At 41.3% G+C, this 17,553-nt stretch overlaps 1 protein-coding gene across 2 annotated transcripts in view; it reads right to left on the bottom strand.

The window, feature by feature from the left end:
• Positions 1 to 16,923, bottom strand: part of LOC120920222 (carbohydrate sulfotransferase 9-like) — a 36,809-nt gene extending 19,886 nt beyond the window's left edge. Inside the window, exon 1 of one of the 2 annotated variants that reach the window (XM_040332178.1) lies at positions 16,894 to 16,923. The gene's annotated coding sequence lies outside the window, so the exon portion shown is untranslated. Of the gene's footprint in view, positions 1 to 1,517; positions 1,650 to 16,893 lie in introns of those variants that run through there. The other variant, XM_040332177.1, reaches the window with a different exon arrangement.
• Positions 16,924 to 17,553: the final 630 nt, after the last annotated feature.

The following is a 17,553-nucleotide window of genomic DNA, read 5'->3' as shown; positions in this document are numbered from 1 at the left end:
ATTATTGTTCATTTTACTTTTTATTTATTTTAGTTTGACACTTTTTTCCCCCCAAATTTTTTTTTTGATCACTTTTATTCCTATTATAAGGAATGTAAACATCCCTTGTAATATGAATATAGCATGGCAGGTCCTCTTTACAGTGAGATGTGGAGTCAATAAGACCCTACATCTCACCTCTAGGCTGGGAAGCCTGAAATAGAAAAATGATCCTGACTTCGATCATAGGGGTGAGTCGGTAGAAGCACCGGAGGGTGGCGGGAGGTGGGGGACATATTGCGGAGTATTGGGCAGGGGTATTGCAGAGTATTGGGCAGGGGTATTGCAGAGTATTGGGCAGGGGTATTGCAGAGTATTGGGCAGGGGTATTGCAGAATATTGGGCAGGGGTATTGCAGGGTATTGGGCAGGGGTATTGGGCAGGGGTATTGCGCAGGGGTATTGCGCAGGGGTATTGCACAGGGGTATTGCACAGGGGTATTGCACAGGGGTATTGCAGAGTATTGGGCAGGGGTATTGCAGAGTATTGGGCAGGGGTATTGCAGAGTATTGGGCAGGGGTATTGCAGAGTATTGGGCAGGGGTATTGCAGGGTATTGGGCAGGGGTATTGGGCAGGGGTATTGCGCAGGGGTATTGCGCAGGGGTATTGCACAGGGGTATTGCACAGGGGTATTGCACAGGGGTATTGCAGAGTATTGGGCAGGGATGGATGGCTGGATCTGTGACTGCAATTGTCACAGATCCAGCCCCCAGCACTGCTGCTGCCTCTGCTTTCTCCCCTCTTCTCTCACACTGTACCGATCGGTACAGAGAGGGGAGGGAGGAACCGGCGTCATCACATGACGCCGGTTTGTTTACAAGTGATCGCTCCGTCATTTGACGTAGCGATCGCGTGGTAAACGGCCACTATCAGCGGCAATTTACCGCAATCCGTGATGTGCCGGGTCTTCCCCCTAGCTGTACTATGTCTCCCTTATTTAGGAATATTCTAACAATATTGGCTTCAATTTTTGAGAAAGTTTTGTTGTATGCTTTCGCCCTATAGTTAAACAGTAAATATGATAGATGAGAAACTTCATCATTATTGTATTGAAACTGCCCTTTGTTTTAATTTATTTATGAATTGTATAACCACGAATATTGTTATCTCAAAATGTTAATTCTTGTAATTGGAAAATAAAAAACATTTGAAACGGAATACCTGAGTAGCAGGGAGGAGGGTCGGGTTGAAAGGTTCAATAGTATATGGGGAAAATGGATAGGTTTCAAGAAATACAGAGAAATTGCTTAGGTATTGGAAGGAAAGAGTAGAAATGAAGATTAAGAAGAGGGAAGGGGCAGAGGAAACCAACAATGGGAGGGGAGGTTGGGGGCTCGGGGGAAGGTAAACAATACTGTACATATACATGAAAATTTCCATGTATATATCGTTGTTTTTCTTAAACATTTGATATACAGTGTATGTTGGTTCATTATATATAAAACAAAATAAAGGATAGATATAGATATTTCCTTACCTTACATAAGATCCTGTGCATAAGTATCTTTTTGTCCAATTTGCTGCATAGAATTTTAGCATGTATACCCTTATGAATAGCCACACCTTGTAGCTTGTTAAGGCCATTATCCATTAACTTTTACACCCTGCTGTGCTTTACCATGCCAGCATTACAGATACATACAGATCTATAAAGATTAGTAGTTATGTTTTCCCACATTGTAAACTGTATAGATGAAGTAATATAGGTGAGGCATAGGAGATCAATATCGAAGACACCACATCCTATTTAACAGAGAATATTGGAGAAGGGGAGGGTAACAAACCCAGGGACTTTGAACGGTGTCAAATAATAAAGAAAATGTAATAGGTAGAAAAATATATATAATTTATTTGATTAATCACATACATAAAAAATGGAAGTATACACAACCATAAAATGATCCTAGATAGATATGCGTGGCTTCAGAGGGAGCCACATTCATGACCTGTACATGGAGTGCCCAACATGTTTCGCCCCGAACAGGGCTTCATCAGGAGCTTTGTACAAGGTATACTAAAACAAAAGAAAATAATTATGTATGAGCAAATCAAAAAGACATTGAGACAATAAACAATTAGCATGCTCAATATATAATCTGCATACGCAACAAATCCAAATGTGCAGTGAAGATGATACTTAAAATATAATGAAGGTGGATAAAGGGAATAAGAAGAGCATAAATTCCCACATGAACGCCTCAGAAGGGTGCCCCCAGGGATCAATCAATCCCACAGTGAGAGAGATGGCTACAGTAAATAAAAGCAAAAAATATATATGAATACTCAATAGATAATTAATAGTAAAAAACGGGCACATAACAAAGGCAATCAGAAAGGTAGAGATGGTTAAGCCTTTCAATTATGAGCTAAATACCTGAGACATTTTAGCTTGAAATGTAGGGTCAAAAGATGAGAGTCTGACTGAAGAGAAGGAGATCTTCAAAGCTTTTCAATCTCCATAGCCTCCCAGGGCAGATACACCAGCCAGAACCGTCCAGCCTGAATCACTGTTTGAACAAACAGTGAAAATAAACAGGCTGCACACAGGAATCATTTAAATAAATAAATAAATCATAGCTAAAAAAGCCAGAAAAATTCGAGCTAGCCCCATAATCTAAGGCAAACTTAGAGGGGGGATAGGGAGAGGTAAATAGAGAGGTCACATACCTGTGTGTTGAGGGTGATAAAAAACGCTGCAACAGCAGCAATGGAGAAATTCCGGGGCCAAGCAGGCCTGTGTATAGATGAAGTACTCATCACCATTAACCACTTGAGCCCCGGAGGATTTGGCTGCTGAATAACCAGAGCACTTTTTACAATTTGGCACTTCACTTTTTTTAACTGGTAATTGCGCGGTCATGCAATACTGTACCCAAACATAATTGTCGTCCTTTTTTTCCCACAAATAGAGCTTTCTTTTGATGGTATTTTAATGGCTCTGCGATTTTTATTTTTTGCGATTATAAATGGAAAAAGACCGAAAATATATATATATTTTCTACTTTTTGTTATAAAAAAATCCAATAAATTCAAAAAATTTTAGTCATACATTTAGGCCAAAATGTATTCAGCCACATGTCTTTGATAACAAAAAAGGGCAATAAGCATATATTTATTGGTTTGTGCAAAAGTTATAGCATCTACAAACTAGGGTACATTTCTGGCATTTAAGCCCCCCCCCCCCCCCAATGACCCCATTTTGGAAAGTAGACGCCCCAAGGAAATTGCTGAGGGGCATGTTTAGCCCATTGAATATTTTTTTTTGGTCACAAGTGATTGAAAAATTACAAAAAAAAAGTTACACAAAGTTGTCACTAAATGATATATTGCTCACACGTGCCATGGTTATATGTGGAATTACACCCCAAAATACATTCTACCGCTTCTCCTGAGTATGGAGATACCTCATGTGTGAGATTTTTTGGGAGCCTAGCCGCATACAGGACCCCGAAAACCAATCACCGCTTTCTGGCTTTCTAAGGGTGTAAATTTTTGATTTCACTCCTCACTACCTATCACAGTTTCGAAGGCCATAAAATGCCAAGATAGCACAAACCCCCCCCCCCCCCAAATAACCCCATTTTGGAAAATTACTTTGAACCCCCAAACATTATATATTTTTTTAAATTAAAAGCCCTACAGATTAAAATGGTGGGTGTTGTAAAAAAAAAAAAAGTCACACAGTAGTTGCGCATAGATTTTTCAAACAATTTTTTGGGGGAAAAAACACACTTTTTTTATTTTAATGCACTAAAACACACTATATTGTCCAAATGTTTGATGAAATAAAAAAGATGATCATATGCGAAGTACATGGATACCGAACACTACATTCTTTAAAGCGGTGGTTCACCCTCCTTAACATCATTATAGCATTACATTCGGCATCGTAGCGCGAGCTACAGTATGCCGGTCTTACATTTTTTATCCCCGTACTCACTGTGCAATTGATCATTGAAGATTCCGACTCCCGCGGGGAATGGGCGTGCCTATGGAGAGGGAGGATGATTGACGGCCGGCTCTGGCACGTCACGCTCCCCGAAGACAGCCGGAGTAGGTCTCGGCTCTTCACGGCGCCTGCGCACAGGCTATGCGCAGGCGCCGTGAAGAGCCAAGCCTATTTCGGCTATTTCCGGAGAAGCGTGACGTGCCAGGGCCGGCCGTCAATCACCTTCTCTCACCATAGGAACGCCCATTCCCCGGAATCTTCAATGTGGAATAGCACAGTGAGTACGGGGATAAAAAATGTAAAACCGGCATACTGTAGCTCGCGCTACGATGCCGAATGTAATGCTAGAATAAAAAAATATATATATATTTTTTTTAATAGGGTGAACCCCCGCTTAAAAATTGCGCATAAATGTGCAGTGGCGACAAACAACATACATACTTGACTTTGTGTGGTAATATCTGAATGATGCCTGTAGCTACAGGCATCATTCAGATATCACCGTCTTCAGCCGCCGATTCTCTGCACCATAAGAATGATCAAAGCGGCGGTTCCGCCGCTTGATCGTTCATAGAGGCAGCGGGAGGGGACGTCCCCCCCCTCCCCCTGCCATCCGGTGCTTCTCCGGGCTCTCCCGTGCCATCTGGGGCCCGGAGAGCGAATCGGTTGGCGCTGCTGGAAAGCATAGAGATGACTGGTGACCAGTCATCTCTATGACCATCGGAGGGCCGGCCGCGACGTTATGACGTCCTGACGGGTACCCGGAAGTAAACAAAGCTGCAATCGCGGCTGTCAGCATGTGATCGGTGATTTTTATTTCACCGATTTCATGCTTGTAAGCCTGGAGGAGAGATGTGGGGTCTAATTGACCCCACATCTCTCCATAAAGAGGACCTGTCACACTGATTCCTATTACAAGGGATGTTTACATTCATTGTAATAGGAATAAAAGTGATAAAAAAAAAAATGTCAAAAAAGTGTAAAAAAAAAAAAATTAAGTAAAATAAAAATAAAATTACATTTTTTTTTTTCAAAACGCCCCTGTCCCCATTATCTCGCGCGAAGAAACCAACAAGCATGCAGGTCCCGCCCACATATGTAAACGCCGTTCAAACCCCACATGTGAGGTATCGTTGCGTGCGTTAGAGCATGTGTAACAATTCTAGCACTAGACCTCCCCTGAAACTCAAACATAGTAACCTGTAAAAAATGTTAAAGCGTCACCTATGGAGATTTTTAAGTACCGAAGTTTGGCGCCATTCCATGAGTGTGCGCAATTTTAAAGCGTGACATGTTAGGTATCTATTTACTCGGCGTAACATCCTCCTTCACATTGTACAAAAAAATTGGGCTAACTTTACTGTTTTGTTGTTTTTTTAATTCATGAAACCGTTTTTTTCCCCAAAAAAGGCGTTTGAAAAATGATTGCGCAAATACCGTGCGAGAAAAAAAGTTGCAATGACCGCCATTTTATTCCCTAGGGTGTCTGCTAAAAAAATATATAATGTTTGGGGGTTCTGATTCATTTTCTAGCAAAAAAATTTAGATTTTTACATGAAGGAGAGAAGTGCCAAAATTGGCCCGGTGGTAAAGTGGTTAAAGGTTACCACTTTAGATTTACAGAGGAGTTCTATGCTAAAATTACTGCCCTCGTTCTGGCCTTCGAGGTGATACCTCACATGCATGGTGCAATTGCTGTTTACATATGACACCAGACCGATGCTTGCGTTCCCCTTTGCATGTGAGCACAGGGGGACAAGGGTGCTTTTATTTATTTTGCTTGTTTTGTTTAATTTTTAAACTGTTCCTTTCTTCTTCTTTTTTTTCCAGCATTTTTATTATGTCAGGGAATGTAAATATCCCCTATGACAGCAATAGGTAGTGACAGGTACTCCTTCTTCTTTTTATTTTTTATTTTTTTAAATGGGGTCTATTAGACCCTAGATCTCTCCTCTGCCCTCAAAGCATCTGACCACATCAAGACCGGTGTGATAAAATGCTTTACCAATTTTCCAATGGTGCTGTTTATATCAGGCGAAACCTAAGTCATTAAATGCTCTAGCTTCCGATTTCTTAGGCTATAGAGATGATTGGAGCCATTCTGGTCTCCGATCAGCTCTATGGTCAGCTGGCGAAACCACCGGATGCATTCTCGAGTTCCCTGTTGGGACAGGAGAGCCCTAAAAAAACACAGAAGATGGTGGGAGGGGGGATGTTACCCTCCCACTGCTTGTAAAAGCAGTCTATAGGCTAATTAGCCACTAGGATTGCTTTTACATGAAAGGCGACCGTTGGCTGAAAAGAATGATACCAAGATGATACCTAAACCTGCAGGCATCATTCTGGTATAACCACTCAAAGTCCAGCAACATACCAGTACGTTGCTGGTCCTTGTTGGGCATATAATGTCATCTTTTTTTTTTTTTTCATGCAGCCTGTGGGCTGAATGGAAAAAAGATTTATTGGTGGGTATGCCCATCATTAGAATACCGCCCTTCATCCACCCACTTCTAATGATGGGCATACATGCACCATTTTTTTTAACTGTGGTGGTGAAATCGCCTACTACAGCTCGGGAGTCGCTGATTTTCGTATCGTGAGAGCAAACGCTGTTGCTGTCAAGATATATAAATCAGTGTTCCAGCTGAATTGCGTATCTGAAAAGCAAACAATGGTAACAATAAAACATTAACTCAAAAAAACAACAATCTGTGCCACAAAAAAAGAGTACAAAATATGCCGAAGCATGGGGGCAATACACCCCTAATGTTAGGGGAAAATTGCCCCTCCACCCCTGCCCCATGCTTCGGCATATGTCCTTTTTTTTGTAACTCTAGTGGCGAAATCACCTCCTACAGCGCTGGAGTCGCTGATTTATTTATCGTGAGGGCAAACGCAGCCTTTGTGGCTGAAACGCGTCTACCTTTGCTGTATTTTTTTATGAAGATACAATAAATTCGGACTGATTTAAGAGCATGTATGGAGTTGCGGATTGTCCTTTTATCTATTCAAATGCTGTTCATACCTGAAAATAAAATAATGGTTAACAATAAAACATAGTAAACAGTAAAGTATAAAAGAATTACATATCTGAAAAGCAAACATGAGAAAACATAGTAACAATAAAACATTGCAGTTAAAAAATACAGTAAAACAGAGCAGAATAGAGAGAGAACAATAGAGAGAAAATAGAGAGAGAATAAAACCTATTTTGGCTTTTTTATTTTATATTTGTTTTTTTGAACTTTTATTTTTGGCTTTTTTATTTTATATATTTTTTTTTTACACTTTTATTTGTGACTGTTGCAACAGTTGTGATTGTTGTAACAGTTGTAACAGTTCCAGGTTCGGGTCTCTAAAAATGTGATTGCATCTTTGGAGTAGGGATGAGCCGAACACCCCCTGGTTTAGTTTGCATCAGCACCTTCGAAAGGACCGAACGTTTGCGCAAACTTTAGAACCCCATTGAAGTCTATGGGACTCGAACGTTCGAAATCAAAAGTGCTAATTTTAAAGGCTAATCAAGTTAAAAAAGGGTTTGGGGACCCGGGTTGTCCCAGGGAACATGTATCAATGCAAAAAAGTTTTAAAAATTGCATTTTTTTCGGGAGCCGTGATTTTAATGATGCTTTAAGTGAAAAAAAAGTGAAATATTCCTTCAAATATCAGACCTGCTGGGTGTCTATAGTATGCCTGTGAAGTGGCACGTGTTTCCCGTGTTTAGAACGGTCTCTGCACAAAATGACAGTTCTATAGGAAAAAAGTAATTTAAAACTGCTTGCGGCTTTAATGTAATGTCTGGTCCTGGCAAAATGGATGTACGCGGCTAAGCTCCCAAAAAGTCCCACACATGTGGTATCCCCGTACTCAGGAGAAGCAGCAGAATGTATTTTGGGGTGCAATTCCACATATAACCATGGCATGTGTGAGAAATATATCATTTAGTGACAACGTTTTGTCAATTTTTTTGGTCATTATTCAATCACTTGGGGCAAAAAAATTAAATATTCCATGGACTCAACATGCCTCTCAGCAAATAGTTTGGGGTGTCTTCTTTCCAAAATGGGGTCATTTGGGGAGGTTGTGTGCCATCTTGGCATTTTATGGCCTTCAAAACTGTGATAGGTAGTGAGGAGTGAAATCAAAAATGTACAGTATGCCCTTAGAAATCTTGAAGGCGGTGCTTGGTTTTCGGGGCCCCGTACGCGGTAGGCTCCCAAAAAGTCCCACACATGTGGTAACCCTGTACTCAGGAGAAGCAGCAGAATGTATTTTGGGGTGCAATTCCACATATAACAATGGCATGTGTGAGAAATATATAATTTAGTGACAACTTGTGTCAAAATATAAAATATTCCATGGACTCAGCAAATAGCTTGGGGTGTCTACTTTCCAAAATGGGGTCATTTGGGGGGGGGTTTGTGCTATTTTGGCATTTTATGGCCTTCGAAACTGTGATAGGTAGTGAGGAGTGAAATCAAAAATTTGCGCCCTTAGAAATGCTGAAGGCGGTGCTTGGTTTTTGGGGTCCCGTACGTGGCTCCCAAAAAGTCCCAAATATGTGGTATCCCCGTACTCCGTATCCCCGGGGTCATTTGGGGGGGTTTTGTACTGCCCTGCCATTTTAGCACCTCAAGAAATGAGATAGGCAGTCATAAAATAAAAGCTGTGTAAATTCCAGAAAATGTACCCTAGTTTGTAGACGCTATAATTATAACCAATAAATATATGCTTATTGCGATTTTTTTTTTTTTTTTTTACTAAAGACATGTGGCTGAATACATTTTGGTCTAAATGTTTGACTAAAATTTAGTTTATTCGATATTTTTTACTTTTTGTTATAAGAAAAATCATTTTTTTGCAAAATTTACGGTCTTTTTCCGTTTATATCGCAAAAAAAAAAAATCGCAGAGGCAATCAAATACCATCAAAAGAAAGCTCTATTTGTGGGAAGAAAAGGACGCAAATGTTGTTTCGGTACAACATTGCATGACCGCGCAATTACCAGTTAAAGCAGCGCAGTGCCAAATTGTAAAAACACCTTGGGTCTTTAGGCAGCATATTGGTCCGGTCCTTAAGTGGTTAATTGCCTCATTCTGAACAGCTGAAGTTTTCCAATGCCCTTAGACCTTTTCTGGCTACTTTTGCAGCCGACGCATAATAACAATTGGTGTATTGTCTAAACAAGGCAGAAATGTATGTCCCGTCTGTGACAACACCCACAGATTTACCTGACTTCCTGTCACAATATATATATATATATATATATATATATATATATATATATATAAATTTCTACCTGCATTAAAATGCTATTATTAAAGTCATTTTTATATAGTTTCTAATTTATTAGTAAAGAAAAAAATTGTAAATCCTAAAATTTGATTTTACCCATGGACTGTTCTATTACAGTTATACGGGGGTTTATATTTGTATACTTTATAAAAAAAAAAATGTAATGATTATAAATGTATTTTTCATTTATATGAATGGTGTATAGCTGCATTACATATGTGGATTCCATTAATTTACTATACACCATTCACATTTAAATAGGCACATGTATGATCTTTAAATATTGATAAAAACAATATTTTTTTAATAATTACTTTAATGTATATTGTGTAATGTAACTTTATTTTTTTATTAATATGTGGTGTGTAATGTGTGGTGATTGTTTTCAACTTCCTATTACTGTAATCCTGCTACATCGCGCAAGATTACAGTGATAGGAGCCGTTGTCAGAAGTTCCCGGCGTTTGTAGATCGCTTCTCAACTCAACATGAGAAGCGATCTACAAAGCTTGATAAACAGGCACTCAGAGGAGAGCGATCTCCCCTGAGAACTGAATAGCGGTATTTTACCGCAGTTTGATAAATGGACACCAAAATCCCTCTCTAGGTGATATAAGCAATCTCTGAACATGTTGGGTGAGGGAACATCAGGCATGTCTATGGACAATGCCTTTGCTGCCATCTGTTTCTCATAATTTTTATCTGTAGTTTTAAAATCCTTATAAATCTTGGCCTGATCTTTCATTTGGGGGAAGGCATGCTTAAAGGGGTGTTCCAGTCATTTTTAATGTTTATAAAAATTCAGCAGCTACAAAAAGTGTAGCTGTTGGCTTTTAATAAACATACACTCACCTGCGCCACGTTCCAGCGACGCGCCGGCCGGGGCTCCGCTCCTCTCCCCCCCCCCTCTCTGGCCGGCGTCTTCACTCTAAGTGTGGGCACCCAGCCGTGACAGCTTTTGGCTTCACGGCCAGGCACCCACTGCGCATGTGCGAGCGGCGCTGCGCCATCCGATTGGACAGGCGATCGCTTGGGACCTGTCACGTGTCCCAGGCGATCGCCTACAGGGAGGGGCTGCCAAAAGGCGATATGATGTATCGCCTTAGCAGTCCCTCGGCGGAAGGAGGAAGTGGGACAGGAAGTCCCACTCCTCCTGAAGCCCCCACTCCCCCCCCCCAAAAAAAATTACATGCCAAATGTGGCATGTAAGGGGGCGAAGAGTGGATTAAGCGGAAGTTCCACTTTTGGGTGAAACTCCGCTTTAAACTCCTCTAATTGTTCCACTATGCCTTGTGCCATGATGGTGCCATTGTGGTATATGTTCAGGGTGAGTACCGCACAATTATCTTCCTCATGCCTGACCTTGATCTGTCTGCCAAGGCAGATACCTCCCTTTGTAATATTCTTGTAATATTTACAGAAAGCTGTATGCCAGGCTTCAGGATTCCCAGTTTAGAATAACAAATCGTTTTTCTTTCTGTCATGTTCAGTACTGGTGAAGTCAGCAAACCGAGTCTCTGGATTTTGCTTAAAGGAGTTGTAAAGAAATAATTTTTTTTCACCTTCATGCAATCTATGCATTAAGGTGAAAAAACATCTGATGATGCCGCACCCCCCCCCCCCCGAGCCCCCGTTTTACTTACCTGACCCCTCGAAAGTCCAGCGCTCGGTCCCGAGATCCTCTTTGCCACTCAGCCTGGCCGCTACCACTTTAAAGAGACATTATGCCAGCAATATGGCTAATGACCATATAATGTAGTGCTATCCCCATAAGGGCCCTCTCTCTTTAGTATGATGTGGAGTTGTCTCTCTCTCTCTCTTTAGGGTGATGTGGAGCTCTCTCTCCCCATTCTCTCTCTCTCTGTGGGGTGATGTGAAGCTGTCTCTCTCTCTTTGTGGGGTGATGTGGAGCTCTCTCTCTCTGTGGGATGATGTGGAGCTGTCTTGTGATAGAGTTGATAAAATAATTTTTTTATGTCTGTTATGTCTCTCTTTTAAACACTCAAATATTGTTATTCTCTTTTCTTCTTTCTTGTTTTTATTATTTATTTTCTTTCTTGTTACGATATATGTGTGTATACATATATATGTATGTATGTGTGTCATGGTAATCACGTGAGAAACATTAGTATTTTCCTTGACTGAAAAATATGACCGAATTATTCATCCCTTGTTCGAAAATGAGAAACAGATGTCTCTTCCACTCCCCACTCACTCCTTTCTTCCCCTCCCACAGTGCAAAGAAAATGGCTGCTGAAGCTTTGGAATGCTTCGCCTCGTGGCAAAAACAGATGTCACAGGAGAAGGACCATATACGGATGAACCAATCATATACACACATGTGTGATGACATTTGCTTATGTCGCTTTGTTTAGATAAGGAGCAGTGACCAGAATATAAAGCCTGTTGATGAGGAAGAGCTCACACTGAACCAGTGTGTCCCAGTGTGATTATTTTGCATGCATGCATTCACATCATCATCGATTTGGATCAGAGGCAGAATAGAAAATCATCCTAGATTTGGACTAGGGAAAAAATCTTACAGTCTCTCTTCCTCTCTCTCTGGTGTGAAGTGGATCTGTTTCTCTGGGGTGATGTGGAGCTCTCTCTCTCTCCCTTCCTCTGTGTGTGGTCATGTGGAGCTCTCTCTCCCTCCCTCTCGTGATGTGGATATCTCTCTCTCTCTGGTGTGATGTGGAGCTCTCTCTCGGTGGGGTGATGTGGAGCTCTCTCCCTCCCTCTTAATGTGGATCTCTCTCTGGGGCGATGTGGAGCTCTCTCACTGTGGGGTGATGTTGAGCTCTCTCTCGTGATGTGAAGCCGCTCTCCCTCTCTGGTGTGATGTGGAGCTGTCCTTATCATTCTGGGGTGATGTGGAGCTCTCTCCCTCTCTCTGTGTGGGATGATGTGGAGCGCTCTCTCTCTATCCCTCTCTCCCTCCCTCTGTGTGGGGTGATTTGGAGCTCTCTATCCCTCTCCCGTTGGGGTGATGTGGGAGCTGTCTCTTTCTTTTGGGACAGAAATTAAGGGGAAATCTCACAACATCATTGATTTGGATCAGAGGCAGAATAGAAAAGCATCCTGGAATTGGACCAGGGAAAAAATCTATTAGTCTCGCTTCCTGTCTCTCTCTGGTGTGAAGTGGAGCTGTCTATCTGGGGTGATGTGGAGCTCTCTCTCTCTCCCTCTGTGTGTGGTCATGTGTAGCTCTCTTCCCCCCTCTCCCCCTCTCTCTCGTGATGTGGATATCTCTCTGGTGTGATGTGGATATCTCTCTGGTGTGATGTGGAGCTCTCTCTCTGGTGTGATGTGGAGCTCTCTCTCTGGGGTGATGTGGAGCTCTCTCTCTGGGGTGATGTGGAGCTCTCTCTCTGGGGTGATGTGGAGCTCTCTCTGGGGTGATGTGGAGCTCTCTCTCTGGGGTGATGTGGAGCTCTCTCTCTGTGGGGTGATGTGGAGCTATCTCTCTGTGGGGTGATGTGGAGCTCTCTCCCCCTCTCTTGATGTGGATCTCTCTCTGGGGCGATGAGGAGCTCTCTCTGGGGCGATGAGGAGCTCTCTCTGGGGTGATGGGTTGAGCTCTCTCTGGGGTGATGGGTTGAGCTCTCTCTCTCACGATGGGTTGAGCTCTCTCTCTCACGATGGGTTGAGCTCTCTCTCTCTCTCACTTTGGGGTGATGGGTTGAGCTCTCTCTCTTGTGATGTGAAGCCTCTCTCCCTCTCTGGGGTGATGTGGAGCTTTCTCTCTCTGGTGTGATGTGGAGCTGTCCCTATCTTTCTGGGGTGATGTGGAGCTCTCTCTCTCTATCCCTCCCTCTCTCTGTGTGGGGTGATTTGGAGCTCTCTGATGAGTTACAATAATCTGCCTTTACTATACTGAAAATAAGAAATTCCTTAAATCACATTGCTAATGGTACTTGTAAATACTGAAATTTGCTCGTAAAACTGTAATATTTTTAAGTTTTGGAAATGGCAGTTAAAACTTGGCTGTGCCAGTAAATTTGGGTATCGTGTCAGTAAATTTCAATCTGGTAGGTTGGCAACACTGCCCCATTTATAGATCACGTTTGAATCCCATTATGCCCAAAACTTGGCAACCAGCACACATGGTGAGAATAGGGACACACACAGACATGCATGTTTGAATGTAGCCTTATGTCTCGTACACACGATCCGATTATCGTACAACGTATCGTTCACATTTTGTTGCATAAAACGAATATCGATAAACTGAATTTCAACCTATAAATCAAACTGTGAAAATAAGACAAAAATGTAGCGCTCATGTCTGAGATCAGTACCCAAGTACCAATCACTAAATAACTGTAAACAAATCACTAGTGATAAAACTAATATATATATATATATATATATATATATATATATATATATATATATATATATATATATATATATTAGTCCCACGTGACATGTGGCTAATTAATAAATAAATTAATAGTCCATAAAAGTGAAGTGATATTCAAACAAGATTTGATCTTCTTAAAATCTTCCACCACACCGCCGTGCTTGTGACACCACCCCTCTGCAATCGCACTCACTAGCTAAAATTGCCTCCCGTTCTCGTGTTCGGCTCAAGAGCTTGTTAATTAGAGCTCCAAAGGGTTAAACGACCATCCACTGTGTGTTTCAACATAGAAAAATTACAAATCGGACACTTATATAAGAGAACCTCCTAAATGATCAAATATACACAAATGGGAAGCTGTTGAATGTTGTTCAAAAGAGTGTACATATTGGTGAATAAATATGAAATAAATTAGAAATACAGGGCTATACAGATGCGCCTTATGCAAAAACGCATGTCGAAAAATGCATAAGTCAAATGCATAAGTCATGCAACATATGCTCATCCCCTGCAATGGACAATAAATAGAAATAAATTAGAAATACAGGGCTATACTGATGCACCCTATGCAAAGACGCATGTCGAAAAATGCATAAGTCAAATGCATAAGTCATGCAACATATGCTCATCCCCTGCAATTGACAATAAATAGAAATAAATTAGATTAGAAATACAGGGCTATACTGATGCACCCTAGGCAAAAACGCATGTCGAAAATGCATAAGTCATGTAACATATGCTCATCCCCCACAATAGACAAGCCATACAGCCGGAGGGGCACTGTCGCACTGGGTAAGCACATCAAAATTGGTTTCATATGTGCAGCCCAACAACGTGCACTGTACACCCAAACATGCCAGCGCGGCGCCCCAAACTCATCACGCCCATGTCTAGGTGCAAAGTGCACCTTAACATAACCGTATACTAAGGTGGTGGCGCCGCCTGCAGCATACATCATCGTTACATATAGACCCACCCCATATTGGTAAACAAGGTCACAATCAACCCGGGGGGACCTGCCAAAATCATGCAGGGTGACTGTGTCAGCATATGGTAGTGTCCATACTACTGTCCACCTTTCTTATACCCCACTGTCAAGGCTGATGTAATTAACATGAATAAAATATCCGAAGAATACATAAACATCAAAAGAATAAGTAAATATGCTGGGCCATAAAATATTACCCCTGCTGGTTACAAGGATTAATAATCAAAAAATATTCCAAGAACTATCTAAAAATTATTTATATAACAACTGAGATCAACCTCAATAAAACCAATATCGAATACAAAATGTGCTCTATGAAAAGTACGATTTTTGTCGTCCGATTCTAGAAAAATCTTCCAGAATGTGCGTATCTGAAATTATGTCAAATATATGTGACCCTTGTGCCCTTCTGGTTTATTTTCGTGTTTTTGATCATGCATGGTGTTTGTCTATCGATTTTTTTATTGGTAATATAGACATGTTGCGCATACAATATCAGCTCAGTTATAGTCTTTTATAGGTAAACACATATACATCCCAATATGATTTAATCTTTATAGTTAAGGAAATACAATCAAATAGGGGGTGTACCATCGTCCTAGTATTCTAATATGAATTGAGGGGTCTCAGGGATTCCCCACAAACCCTGAAGCTCCAACAGGAGAAAAAATCTACGTAGTACCGGTATAGTTCTCCCCGCCCACTTTTCTCCTGTTGGAGCTTCAGGGTTTGTGGGGAATCCCTGAGACCCCTCAATTCATATTACATATACATCCCAGTCTTTAACTGTAACCACGTATCACTGTGGAGTGATCGGCAACAGCAAATTAAAAATAATTAAATTCACAGTAACCACCGGGGGGGCACACGGGAGGGGGGGAGGGGATCGGAAGCAGGCAGAACAGGGAGGGGAATTACTGATCAGTCAGAGAAGCAATTACAGGAATGATGCCCTTTGTCTGTGTTTCTCCCTGCAGCAGCTGAAAGACGGGAGGAGGGGGAAAAACTGGCTTTCAGCTGCTGTAGAGGGCATCAGGGCACAGGACATCTTTCTGTAACTGCCCCTCAGCCAAACCACACTAATTCCCCCTGCTGTTTGTGCCCCCCTGTGTAACCGGGCCCACTACAGGAGGACTGGTGGTCCCCCCCCTATCAGCGGCCCTGTTTGTGGCCTTCAAAGTCCCATCCAAAGGGGAACAGTTCTTTGTTAAATCGATTTTTTAGCGGACGCATACTGTACTGATTATAACATTTTCGTATGATGGGCTGGCGTTCGTGCAAAGTTTTCGTGTTTGTTTCTTCGGATTTTGTCGGACAGCCTGTCGTGATCGGCTGTCGGAAAAAATGGTCGTGTGTAGGCTTTAACGACGTGAAAAAAATGTGCATGTTCAGAAGCAAGTTATGAGACGGGAGCGCTCGTTCTGGTAAAATTAGTGTTTGTAATGGAGATAGCACATTCGTCACGCTGTAACAGACTGAAAAGCACAAATCGTCTCTCACCAAACTTTTACTAACACAAAATCAGCAAAAGCATTCCAAGGGTGGCGCCACCCTTTATAGTGCCGCTGTACGTGTTGTACGTCACCGCGCTTTGCTAGAGCATTTTTCTTTTTTTTTTCACGATTGTGTGTAGGCAAGGCAAGCTTAACAATAATCGGGTTGAAAAAAAATCGTTTTTTCTAGACCATTAAAGCAAGGTAAAATGTTGCAGTGCTTCTAAATTCACAAAATCCTAACTGTCCTAAGTAACTTTATTTGGAATATTTTTTGTGTCTAACGGTGAGAACCCGTTTTGTTAACGTTGGTACTATTATTGTTTTTAGTATTATTACTTAGTATATATGTGAACATACGGTAACTGTTTAAATAACATCTAGCTGTGAGATTGGGACAGTAAAATACAGCAGAGTGTACAGTAATGAAATAATTAACTTAAACTCGTTCTTCGGGAGGTGTGGCTATTCATAACAATGATAGAAGTGCCAACATCTCTACACAGCAGATTTAAAGAATATGTTTAAGAAGTGGCGTTAATGCACGGTAAGGGAATGTTTCTATCTATCTAACTGTTTCTTTTTGTACAAATTTATTTGACTTTTATATATGATAGACAGGAATTGCTAGGAAGTTTAACCACTTAAGGACCACAAGATTTTCCCCCTTAAAAAATGGATGTAAACCCTCTCTCATCCTTTCTAAACTACTGCCATAGTGCTGATCTATAAGGATATAGATGCCTCCTGCATGTATCCTTACCTGTCAAATGTCTCCCCTCTGTCTGTTATAAGAACTGAAAAACTGCAGATTCTGTGGGTGGGTATGTTGTGTGGAGCTCTGTGGGTGGCGTTGTGATGTCAGTAGACTCCCCGCCCTCCTCTACACTCCCCTTGTCAATGATCACTAACATCCAGTCAAAATTCAGAAAAGTAACCATATGACTTCAGAAAAGGAGTGAGGCTAGTGCATGAGATATGTAAAAACCTGTCACTCACAGCAAGGGGGCGGAACGGACTAAGGTTTTTCTCTGTAAATCCGTTTTTATTTCAATAATGAGGATTGCTCAGCACTGGATTAACTCTGTGTGGCAAGACTGGGCACAGATGATAGGAAATCTTATACTGTACATTGTGACATCAAAAAAAAAAAAAAACATTTCGGGTTTTTCATCCACTTTAATGACCAGGTCATTTTTTGCGATACGGCACTGCGTCACTTCAACTGACAATTGCGCGGTTGTGCGACACTGTACCCAAACAAAATTTACATCCTTTTTGTCCCACAGCTTGATTTTGGTGGTATTTATTCACCTCTGCGGTTTTTATTTTTTGCGGTTTTTATTTTTTTGCTCTATAAACCAAAAAACAGCAACAATTTTTAATTTTTTTTTACTTTTTTGCTATAATAAATATCCCAAAT

The sequence above is a fragment of the Rana temporaria genome, chromosome 13, assembly GCF_905171775.1.
Source record: "Rana temporaria chromosome 13, aRanTem1.1, whole genome shotgun sequence".
NCBI lineage: Eukaryota > Metazoa > Chordata > Amphibia > Anura > Ranidae > Rana > Rana temporaria.
This window is presented reverse-complemented; position numbering and strand designations above follow the sequence as displayed.